The sequence below is a fragment of the Pseudorca crassidens genome, chromosome 20 (assembly GCF_039906515.1).
Source record: "Pseudorca crassidens isolate mPseCra1 chromosome 20, mPseCra1.hap1, whole genome shotgun sequence".
NCBI lineage: Eukaryota > Metazoa > Chordata > Mammalia > Artiodactyla > Delphinidae > Pseudorca > Pseudorca crassidens.
Window position 1 is genome coordinate 5,706,895 of NC_090315.1, and position 10,890 is coordinate 5,717,784.

Consider the following 10,890-nt stretch of genomic DNA (forward strand, 5'->3'; position numbering starts at 1 on the left):
AGGATAGAAAGCCTTTTGCGTCTCACCAAGAATTTTTTTTTCTTCTTACGAGCTACCCACCCCTAGCTCAAAGAGTTAGATTCCCCCAAGATGGGGATGGGAGTGAGGAGAAAAGTAGGATGCGCAAAGCTTGAGTGGAAATAAGTTTTAAAGAAGTCTGTCTGGGGTTGGGTCGGAGGGCTATGCAACAGTTTTGAGAAGACTGGATTTGCAAGTTCTAGAACTAGCCAGTGGGTAGAAGGTGGGACAACTCCAGGGAGAAAATCTCAGATGAGAGTCAGAAAGTTTGGTCTTGGGTTCAAATCTCAGAGATGCCTGTAGCCACTGTGTGACCTTGGGCAAAACATTTCCTCTCTTCTACACTCAGTTATAATGGGTGCAAAAACTGCCTGCAATTAAACGGGAACATTGGTGAGAAAAGGTCTTTGCATGCTGCTCTAGACAAGCAGTTATTTCAAGACTGTGTCTTCATGGGAACATGATCAAAAATTAAGCTAGCCATAACCACAGACTTGGGCTAGGGAGTCTGCATACTGTCTCACGGAATTCTTACAGAATCCTTGTAATGTGGGCACTGATATTCCCATATTATAGGTGAACAAACTGAGGCTTGGAGATGTGCAGTGATTTGCCCACAATCACCCGGGAAATACAAAGTCAGCACTGGAGATGAAGCAGCCTCTTTGTGGGGAGTTGCCAGGAACAGTCAGCAATAGGTGAACTTCAGAGCCACTTAACCATTCCTGCGTCAGCTCCTCCCTTTTGGGGGCTGACAGAAGACAGAAAAAACCTGAGTTCCCCACACTTTCAATCACCTCCCCTGAAGGAGCATCTCAGATTTCCACTGGAATTTCTTCAGGGGAAAGGAGTTTAGGGAAGCATTGTGACGCCCTTGGTATAGAAGCAAAGAAATGCCAGCCTCGAGGGAAGGGGCCTGGAATTCATTCGTTTAAGAAACATTTGTTCAGCCCCCCGTTCTTTTGCCAGGGAGAAGGATACAGCTGGGGACAATAATGGTAATTGATAGAAACTGAGTGCTGAATGTTACAGACTCTCAGTGATTTGCCTGCACGGACTAGGTCTTCCAGGTTCTCTTATTAGCCCCCACTTTAAAGATGCGAGGCTGAGAGACGTAAGCACATCCTGCACGTAGGAAGCGGTAACAATGGAAATCAGAGTCAAGTCTTCAGATTCCAGAACCTGTGCTATTTTCACTGCTTCTCTGTCCTTTGGTGGGGGGAGGGGGGTGTTTATATCCTAAATGGGGGAACTATAAATAAACAAACACAAAAACAAATACTTTGAAAGGGCGAAAACAGCATGAAGCTGATAAAATAAGCTGAGGTTTCTAAATCTTGGAACCATTGACATTTGGGCTGGATAGTTCGCAGGGCGGGGCGTGGGGAGGGCGCTGTCCTGTGCGTTGTAGGATATCCAGCAGCGTCCAGTAACTCTGCTCACTAGATGCCAGTAGCAAGGGATTACAATCAAAAGAATTCAGTCTGTTCCACCTCAAATCCTGCTCCATACTGGAAGTCTTTTAACATTTTCAGCTGTTTCTTCTCTTACTTGCCTTTGCATCCCTAAATAATAATTATCTTCTAGATGTGTCAGCAATATACATTGTAGATTCTTCTCTCTGATAGATAAGGATTTAACTCATGGAGACCTCATTTTTCCTCCCTATAAGTATTTTTAATTCTTCTATTGGTTAATTTTGTGGCATTAACTAATAGACATATCATGATTTCTTCTTTCAGAGGGCATATCTTTTCTCTCCCTTTTTAAGCAGCTTTATTGAGATAGAACCCACATACCATGCAATTCACTCAAAGTGTATAATTCAATGGCTTTAACTATAATCATAAAATAGTGCAAGCATCCACCTTAGATCCATTATAGAACATTCTCATTTGCCCAAGGAGATATCACACAGCCCTCAGCCAGTCACCCCCAATCTCCCCACACCCCCAGTCTCCCCACCCAGCGCTAGGTAATCACTAATCTACTTTCTGTCTGTATAGGTTTGCCAATTCTAGACATTTCATATAAATGGAATCATACAATATATGTTCATTTGTGATGGGCTTCTTTTGCTTAGCATAATGTTTTCAAGGGTCATCATGTTGTAGCATGAATCAATACTTCATTTCCTCTTATTGCAGGATAATATTCCATTGTATGGATATACCACATTTAACTATTGGATATTTGGGTTATTTCCAGATTTGGCTACTATGAGTAATGCTGCCGTGAACATTTGTGTACACATTTTTGTGGGAAGGTATGTTTTCACATCTGTTGGATGTATACCTAGGAGTGGAATGTCTGGATCACATGTTTATCCTTTTGAGAAATGAGGCAGCATCTCTGGACTTCATTCTGCAAGACAGAAATATTAGACCCACTGAACAACTCTTCAGCTCACTGACGGACTCTTCAGAAGGGGTGTCCCAGAAGATGCAGGTGATGGACGCTTTCAGCTCTCATTTCCAAATTTGCTCATGAATTCATCTCACATTAGCCGAGGTCTCCCATGGGGTTAACCTGGAGACCTAGAGGCTGTAGACTCAGAGACAAGTCTGCTAAGCCCCTAACCTTGAGAAGGTCCTCCACCCTCACTTCCCCCGACCCCATGTGGTAGGCAGAACTCCAACATGACCCCCAATATTCCCACCCGCTTGTGCAATCCCCTCCCCTTGAATGTGGGCAAGACTTGAGAATAGGATGGGGTGCCACCCCCATGATTAGCTTACATTATATGCAAGGTGAAGGAATTTTGCTTGTGTAATTAAGGTCCCTAATAAGTTGACTTGAAGTTAGTCAAAAGGAAGATTATCCTGGGTGGGCCTGACCTAATCAGGTGATTTTTTTTTTTTTTTTTTTTTTTGCAGTACGCGGGCCTCTCACTGATGTGGCCTCTCCCGTTGCGGAGCACAGGCTCCGGACGCGCAGGCTCAGTGGCCATGGCTCACGGGCCCAGCCGCTCCGTGGCATGTGGGATCTTCCCGGACCGGGGCACGAACCCGTGTCCCCTGCATCGGCAGGCGGACTCTCAACCACTGCGCCACCAGGGAAGCCCCAGGTGATCTCTTTTAAAAGGGTCAAGAATCACCTCACACCAGTCAGAATGGAAAGTCTACAAATAATAAATGCTGGAGAGGATGTGGAGAAAAGGGAACCCTCCTACACTGTTGGTGGGAATGTAAACTGGTACAACCATTATGGAGAACAATATGGAGGTTCCTTAAAAAACTAAAAATAAAGCTACTGTATGATCCAGTAATCCCACTCCTGGGCATATATCTGGAGAAAATGCTAAGTCAAAAAATACATCCACCCCTATGTTCATAGCAGCACTATTTACAATAGTCAAGGCATGGAAGCAACCTAAGTGTCCACTGACAGATGAATGGATAAAGAAGATGTGGTATATATAGTCAATGGAATATTACTCAGCCATAAAAAAGAATAAAATAGCGCCATTTACAGCAACATGGATGGACCTAGAGATTATCGTACCAAGTGAAGTAATTTGGACAGAGAAAGACAAATATCATATGATATCACTTATATGTGGAACCTAAAAAAGTGGTACAAATGAATTTATTCATAAAACAGAAACAGACTCACAGACATAGAAAACAAACTTATGGTTAACAAAGGGGAAAGATGTGGGGGAGGGATAAATTAGGAGTTTGGGATTAACAGATACACACTACTATATATGAACTAGATAAACAACAAGGTCCTACTGTAGCACAGGGAACTATATTCAATGTCTTGTAATAACCTATAATAGAAAAGAATCTGAAAAAAATATATATGTATTGTATATATATATGTAATACATATATGTGTGTGTATATGTGTGTGTGTGGATATATACATATATCTGAATCACTTTGCTGTACACCAGAAACTAACACAACATTGTAAATCAACTATAGTTCAATTTTTTTTTTAATTTATTAGTTTATTTATTTTTGGCTGTGTTGGGTCTTCGTTGCTGTGCGTGCAGGCTTTCTCTAGTTGTGGCAAGCGGGGGCTACTCTTCGTTGCGGTGCACGGGCTTCTCATTGCAGTGGCTTCTCTTGTTGCGGAGCACGGGCTCTAGGCATGCGGGCTTCAGTAGTTGTGGCACGCAGGCTCTAGTGGTTGTGGCTCGTGGGCTTAGTAGTTGTGGCGCACGGGCTTAGTGGCTCCGCAGCATGTGGGATCTTCCCGGACCGGGGCTCGAACCTGTGTCCCCTGCATTGGCAGGCGGATTCTTCCCCACTGCGCCACCAGGGAAGTCCTATACTTCAATTTTTAAAAAGAGGGTCAAGAAGTCATAGAGACTCAAAGCAAGAGATTCTCCTGCTGTCCTGCAGGAGCCAATTGCCCCATTGTTAAAGAGGCCCACGTGGTCAAGACCTAAGGGTGGGAACTGCTAGCAAAACACAGGGACTTCTGGGACTTCCCTGGCGGTCCAGTGGTTAAGACTCCGTGCTTCCACTACAGGGGGCAGGGGTTCAATTCCTGTTGGGGAACTAAGATCCTGCATGCCACACGGCACAGCCAAAAAATAAAAGCAAACAGTCCCCACAGGAACTTCAGTCATACAACCACAGGAAATGAATTCTACTCAACCTGAGGGAGCATAGAAGTGAATCTCTCCGTAACTGAACCTCCAGGTGAGGACCCAGCCAGCCGATATCTTGGTTTCAGACTTGTAAGACCCCCTTACACTGTACTGGATTCCTGATCCACGATAAATTGTGAGATAGTAAATACGTGTTGTTTTAAGCCCCTGTGTTTGTGGGAATTTTTAAAGCAGCAGTAGATAGCTAATACTCCCTATAAATCACACAGCACCTTGAAGTTCACACAGGGGCCACTCAGGCTATACTGCGTTAATGCCTCCTCAACGCCTTCCTCTCCCCCATTCCTGACAACCAGCCAGGCTCCATATGTGGACCCCTCTCCCTCCTGGATCACTTTCGTATCTATTTCCTCCTCTCTGTCCTGCTCTTGTTTGGACTGTGCCAGCAGCCCACACCACTGTCCAATTTTCACTTGGCTCCTTTGTAACATTCAGAATTGACCTTTTCCTTCCTCTGCTCAAGATTCTCCTATGGCTCCCTATTGCTCTCAGGAGAAAAATCTAAGCTCCTCACCTGTGTCCTTCTGTCAAGGTCATCAGTCTCCTCTTATGCCATCTGCACTGCAGCCTCCAGCAAACTGGAGTTATTTTTCCCTTCTATGCCCAGTTCCTTCAGGCTTTTGAGGTTTCTTAGTGTGGATCCCCTTTCTGGACTCTTCCATCTCCCAGCCATATGACAAACACTCTACCTGCTCTTGAACAGTCAGCTTACATGCTTCCTCCTCCAGGAAGTCTTCCCTGACCCCCCAAGGCTGCATCAAGGATTACAGCTGTGCTTCCACCATGCCCTATAGGGTTCCCATTAGAGCACAGTCACCCTGTATTGCAATCAGCACATCGGTAGGTCTCCCCCAGGAGAGTAGGAGCTGTTCAGGATGGGCATGTGTCTGGTTCACTTTGGTGTCCCCCAGAGCCCAGCCCTGGTAGACAGGAAGCTTCAGTTTACAGGTGCTGAATGAATGGATGGATGGGTGGGTGAAGGAATGAATGAATGACTCAGGGAATGAGTGGATACATATTCCAGGGTCCTTACCCCCCAGCAGTCCCTGCCCAACCACTCTCCCCGCCTCACATCCTGAATGTGCTTTTTCCCAGGTGCTTGAGTGTTTCTCATCAACAACAGCTGGGGCCTTTGTGTCTTCTCGAGAGGAACAGAGTGCTGGTGGCATGTTTTCCCGCTGTACCAGGAAGGGAAGATCAGCGTTTCTAAAACGTCCTCATTTAGGGTGAAGTGGAAATATTCCAGCTCTGGTGAGTCAGGTGGCCTGAGTTCCAATCTTTGCTTTGCCTTGCCTCCCTAAAGGACCCAGAACCAAAGCATTGTTCTCTCTGACCCTTCATCCTCTTGTCTAAAAAGGGATGGAGGGGTGCAGTTAGTGATCTCCCTCTGGATGGGATGCTCTAGGACTGTGATTCAGAAACTACACTTCCAAGGAATTCTGGCAGGGCTCTTTTGGTGCCTGTGAAGCCCCTGAAATTATGTACAAAATTTTGTGAATATGAGTATTGTTTTCTGGGGGTTCATAGCTTTTATCTGATTCACAAAGGGATCCCTAATCCCCTACAAGTTAAGAGTTACTTCGTATAAATGGATTTAGCGAAATCTCATTTGTGTTAATAAAAATAAAGGCCAAAAAGAAAAAAAAAGCAAGGGAGAATATATAAATGCATAGGTAATATCTGAAGCAGGTTTTTCTCAACCCCAGCATGAGTCACATGCTAGACCAGATCGTTCTTTGTGGTGGAGGGCCACCCTGTGCATTGTACGGTGTTTAGCGGCATCCCTGGTCCCACTAGATGCCAATAGCGTCCCCTCCCCAGTTGTGACATCCAAAAATGTCCCCAGACATTGTCCGATGTCCCCTTGGGGCAAAATCACCCTGAGCAGGGAACCGCTCATCTAGAAGAAGAAACTGATAACAATTTTTCCCTTCGAGGAACAAACCTGGGATTGAGAAAAACGAAAAGAAAGTTATTTTTTTCTTTCTACACTTCTCTGCTGCTTAAATTTGAAAATCATGACTGTGTTACATTTATAATAAAAATGAGTTTATTGTTAAAATAAATTACCTCCATTCAAGGGACCACTATACAGCCATTGAAAAACTCAGGCAAATCTCTACATCTGATACATTACCTGCAGGGCATGCAGCAGCAATGATTCAAACTCTTGCCCTCAAGACCCCTCTATACACTTAAAAATTGTAGCAGACCCCAAAGAGCTTTTGTTTATGCGTGTTGTGTCTGTCAGTATTTAACATATTCAAAATTGAAGCCGAGAAGATTTTAAAATATGTATTACTTAAGTAAAATAATAAATTCATTGCATATTTGCATAAACAGACTTATTTTAGTGAAAAGTAACTATTTCCCCCCAAAATATAGTGGTATCGGTTTATTTTTTTAACTTTTTAATATGTTATATTGGAGTATAGTTGATTAACATTGTTGTGTCAGTTTCAGGTGTATGCTTTATGTTTTTGAAAATCTATTCCGGGAATTCCCTGGCAGTCCAGTGGTTAGGACTCCGTGCTTCCACTGTGGAAAGCCTGGCTTCGATCCCTGTTAGGGAACTAAGACCCCGCAAGCCTCGCAGCGCCAGGGTGGGGGAGTGGGGGAGAAAGAAGAAAATCTATTCAATGTTTGGCCTAATAGAAGAAAGTTAGGTTCTCATATCTGCTTCTGCATTCAATCTATTGTGTTCTCAGCCATTGTGAAGCCTCCAGAAGCCTCTGGACTCCATGTACTCATGAGAGACTAAGAGTGAAAAAGGCAAATAATATCTAAGTATTATTATAAAAATGGTTTTGACCTTGTGGTGGCCACACTTTGAGAACCACTGATGCATAGTACTATTCTGTAAATGAAATGAGTACAAAATACTTTGTAAACATGATGATAGATACAAAGATGAGATTGCGTGGCTTCAGTATACACGGAGGTATACACTTAGGGTTAATTATCGGTAGGCTCAGGAGATTCCCAGGATTCAAATCTTAGCTTGACCACTTACTAGCTGTATGACCAGGAGTAAGTTAATTAACCTCTCTGTGCCGCAGGATCTCATTTGTAAAATGGCGATGATAATATAATAAAAGCACTGACCTCCTTGGGTTATTCAATGTAAAGTGCTCAAGACTTGAATGCAAAGTGTCTGGCACATAGAAAACAGTAGACTATGCAATTAATTTATGCAAACTATTATTATTAAGTAGCTTTAAAAAACATAAGGTAGGGATTTCCCTGGTGGCGCAGTGGTTAAGAATCTGCCTGCCAATGCAGGGGACACGGGTTCGAGCCCTGGTCCCGGAAGATCCCACACGCCGCGGAGCAACTAAGCCCGTGTGCCACAACTACTGAAGCCCACGCCTGGAGCCCGTTCTCAGCAACAAGAGAAGCCACTTCAGTGAGAAGCCACTGCAATGAGAAGCCCATGCACCGCAATGAAGAGCAGCCGCCTCTCGCCCTAACTAGAGAAAGCCCGTGTGCAGCAATGAAGACCCAACGCAACCATAAATAAATAAATTAAAAAAAAAAAAACAAAACATAAGGTAGAGTTATATAACTGATGCTAAATGATCTCCATAACACATGTGAAATTGGAGGGTACAGAACTCTGTGCATACTATGATAAATGCTGTGTCAAATAAACATGTATGTGCTACAGATTCACTTGTGTGTGGATTTAAACACATACACATATGCTTAGATATGCATATAGAATTCTTGAAATTATACATTAAAAGATAATACCTTAGGGCGAAGGGTATTTCTGGATGTCAGGAGGTCAGAAGTAGGACAGACTTTTCACAGCATTCCTTCAAAAAAAAAAAAGATAAATCTTTAACTATGGAACCCCATTGTATTTTCAAAATGTAAAAAACAAAACCACCACCAAAAACACTAACTTAATTTTTTTTTTAAAGAACACAGACTTTAGGATTTTAAGTTGTTAAGTTCCAGGCAAAATCAGCAAATACCTCAGCACTTGCACCACAACTACTCATCCTGCACGCAAGACAGACAGCACCAAATGATCAGAACGGCAGACAGCACCAGTCGATGGGGACATCCCTTCCCACTGAGCAGATGTTCAAATCCTTCTTAACACTGTGCTCCAAGAAGCCACTAGGAATCAGTTAGTCTTGACAAAGAAGCTGAAACACGTTTGCCATCCCAGTTCTTGAGCGTGACCTACAGAAACTCCTGAAATCATTGAAAATGACTCAGAGTATTTCCCTCAGGGAATCTGATCCTGCTGACTCTTAGTTCTCTTCTGCTAACCTATCCCCACCTCTCTTCCTGTTCCAGAGGGATTTGGAGTCCTGCTAGCCCATCCCCCTCCTTTTTTACAGAAAAAGAAACTGAAGCTCCAGAGATTAAAAGACTTGCTCAAGGTCACAGAATGAGTTTGCATCAAATTCGAAGTCAGATATAGCAGCAGGAGAGAGGAGACTCTGGGATTAGAAAGGAGTGGGTGTGAATTCTTTGCATCTTTCAAGCTGGGTGACCTTACCTCCCAGTCTCAGTTTCCTCATCTACAAAATGGGGCTCTTTGGAATGCCTAGCTCAGAGGATGTTTGGGAGAACCCAATGAGCTGATAAATGAAAAGGGCTCAGCACAGTCCCTGACACCTCACAACAGCTTGATCAATGTGTCCGTGGCCATTACAGGATGCGGTAGTGGTTTCAGACGTTGTTCTGATTGCCCCCAAGAGACTAAGTCTAGCAGAGGTGTAGAATCCCCCAGCTAGCACTGTGTTTCCTTTTTAATATATTTCAAGAATAAGCTTATCTGGGACTTCCCTGCTGGTCCAGTGGTAAAGGATCTGCCTTCCAGTGAAGGGGAGGCGGGTTCGACCCTTGGTCAGGGAACTAAAATCTCACATGCCACCGGGCAACTAAGCCCGCGCGCACCACAACTACTGAGCTCGGGCCCCTCAACTAGAAAGCCCGCCTGCCGCAAACTACAGAGCCCATGTGCTTTGGAGCCCGCATGCCCGCAACTAGAGAGAGAAAACCCACCACAACTAGAGAGAAGCCCTCTCGCCGCAAGGAAGTATACCGCATGCCTCAAGGAAGATCCCGCCTGCTGCAACTAAGACCCGACGCAATAAAAAATCAATAAAATAAATTAAAAAAAAAAGTTTATCAAACATTCAGGCCGTTTTCAATCCCTCAGTGTGGTAGGTGAGATCACAGATCTTAGAGACCACTTTGAGCCTCCATCCCTCACCTGTAAAACGTGTGTGTGCGCGCGCTCGCTCAATGTGTGTGATAATTCCTACCTACAGGGCTGCTGGGAACATCTCCTGAGATCATGGATGGGAGGAAAGTGTGTGGCTCATAGTAGGTGCAATAAATAGTAGCAGTTATCTCTTCACAGAGTGACCAGGCATTAGGAGAAGCCGCTGCTCCCCGGTACAAAAGGAAGGAAGCTCAAGGTTTGGAACCAGCTGAACCTAGTCCCAACTCACAGCTCTGCCGAGTTCCACCTGTGTGACCCTGGGTGAGTCATTTCACCTCAATGGACCTAGCTGCAAAATGAGTCCAATAAACTCAACATGCAGGCTTGGGGGAGAAAATTAAATGAAGCAGGTACTTCCCTGGCGGTCCGGTGGTTAGGACTCCGCCCTTCCACTTCAGGGGACACAGGTTCGATCCCTGGTTGGGGAACTAAGATCCTGCATGCCTGCGCAGCGTAGCCAAGAAAAAACAAAAATTTTTTTTAATAATAAATGAAGCAAGGAAGGTGAGTAATAGTAACTGTTCTCTAAGTGGTCATAGTGATACCAAGAGTTAATTTTTATTGATCCGGACCTGTGTCATTTGCTGTCTTACACGCTTTACATGGCCTGAATTATAAAGTGAGGCTGTTAATTACAATGATTAAGCTATTTAACAAACAACCATCTAACCTTATTTTGTAGCACTCTAGCCACAGCCTCTCCCCCACCCCGCCAGGGTGGAGACCTGGACCCGCCCTCGGTATCCAATGCCCTCCCCCTGGGCAGGCAGAGACGTGTTTGAAATAAAGTTTATTGAAGTTTCTGTCGGTATTTACATATGATACACGGTAAATAACAGAGCCAGGCCCCCCACCCCATCCCTTCCCCACCCCCAAAGTCCCCCTCCCCCCAGCCTCGTTAAAAATCGCTGCGTAAAGACAGGTTAACTGCTGCGGTCCCCCCTCCCCCCTCCCACCTAAGATGCAATCTAAAAGCCCCCGTCCCTCCCCTGCCCCC